At 36.0% G+C, this 1,802-nt stretch overlaps 1 pseudogene; it reads left to right on the top strand.

The window, feature by feature from the left end:
- Window positions 1-239: 239 nt before the first annotated feature.
- Window positions 240-1,505, top strand: LOC115896355 (annotated as a pseudogene).
- The last annotated feature ends 297 nt before the right edge of the window (window positions 1,506-1,802 follow it).

Here is a 1,802-nt window from a genome sequence, read left to right as displayed (position 1 = left end):
GAGCTTGTCAAGAAGTGATGTGAGTTTTTGGAAATATTTTTGAAGCAATATCAAAAGACAGGTACGTATAACTTTGCTGCACTACATCCTATACTAGTAATTGTGCTGTAAAAAGAAAGTACCGAAATTATTATTGTTGCATTAGTTACGGGTTTGACATTTTGTATGTTCCATCTTTGGAACACTCGGCAGAAACACTACCAGTAGGACTAATCACTTTTTTGAGTTTTAGTCTCAAGATGTCTAAAACTCTAAGTTTACATGAAATAACCTTTAAATACATATGACAGCATGGAAGCAAGCGCTATACTGATATAACCACTAGAAAATGCTATAGCACCTGTTTCTGATGAGGACTTAGGAGACGAAGAAGGTGGAACAGTAAATAATCTGCCAACAAAAGTTCTTTGTTGCGCGCAACTGCAAATCTTATAAAGGTGACTCTGATGCTGAGTCTGACTCAGATGATCTCTCATACGCACTTAAGTTTGACTCTCCTGATGAAGATCTATCTACGTCTACCGCGCAGCAACTTCCACCATCAAGGAGGAGGAAAGTGACAAAAATTGTTTGCAAATGAAAAAAAAGCGGACCTAACTGCACAACTTGTAGCCTGTAGAGTTACAGAACCACCAAAGGATTTCTTCATCGAAATGAGAACTTCCACAGAAATTCTGGAACTTTTTCATGATAACGTCGTTGAACTCTTTGTCAAGTACTCCAACTTACACGCTCGAAGTAAGGGTGTACATCTTGGCTTGACTCGCTCCGAATTCAAATATTTTCTGGGAATTATTTTTCTGAGTGGTTACATCTCAGTTCCTAGAAGCTGTATGTTTTGGGAACAACAACAACAACAAAAACAGATGCACATGATGTACTGACTATTGCTGCCGTGAGACCGTGACCACTTGGAAACTAAATTTTCTAATTTGCGTGTTACTGGCAACGCAAATTTGGATTCAAGGGACAAATATTCCAAGTTGCGACTTCTCATAAGCAAACGTAATGAGAGATGTATGAAATTTGTTCCAAATTAGACATATTTCAGCTTTAATGAATCCATAGTTCCTTATTTTGGTCGTCATGGGTGCAAACAAACAATTTATTCGGGGAAAGCCCATTCGGTTTGGCTGTAAGTTTTGTTGTGGTGCCACATATCTGTACTATATTTGCTGCTTTCAGTCATATCAGAGTAAAAACCCAAATACTAAATATGAAGAATACGGTGTTGGTGGATCACTTATTCATAAGTTTAGTGAGGGACTTATGCAAACCCTAGACAATATCATTTTGTATTCAATAACTTTTTCACCAGTATTGCACTTCTTGATATGTTCAGTCCAATGGGACATCAGGCAACAGGTACAGTGAGAAAGAATCGCATTGACAAAGCCCCATTGGAATCAGATGTATCTGTAAATAAAAAAGAAATCATATTCAATTATTGAATTGATGTCGAAGGCAATGTTGTCTGCAGATTGATATTTTCTTTATATACTTAAGTGCTCCAATGTTGGGTGCATATAATATTTATGAGTATTATATCCTCTTGCTGTATTGACTTCTTTATCATGTAATGACTTTTGTCTCTTGTTATAATTTTTGGCTTAAAATCTATTTTATCTTATGTAAATATAGCGACTCTTACTCTTTCTTGGTTTCCATTTACATGGAATATTATCTTTCATCCCTATAGTTTTAGTCTATGTGTGCCTTTATGAGTGAAGTGTTTCTTGTTGGGTGTTATTTTTCATCCATTAAGCTACTCTATTTCTCTTGAATTGGAAAATTTAATCCAG

This window comes from Rhinopithecus roxellana, chromosome 3, assembly GCF_007565055.1.
Source record: "Rhinopithecus roxellana isolate Shanxi Qingling chromosome 3, ASM756505v1, whole genome shotgun sequence".
In the NCBI taxonomy this organism is placed as follows: Eukaryota; Metazoa; Chordata; class Mammalia; order Primates; family Cercopithecidae; genus Rhinopithecus; species Rhinopithecus roxellana.
This window is presented reverse-complemented; position numbering and strand designations above follow the sequence as displayed.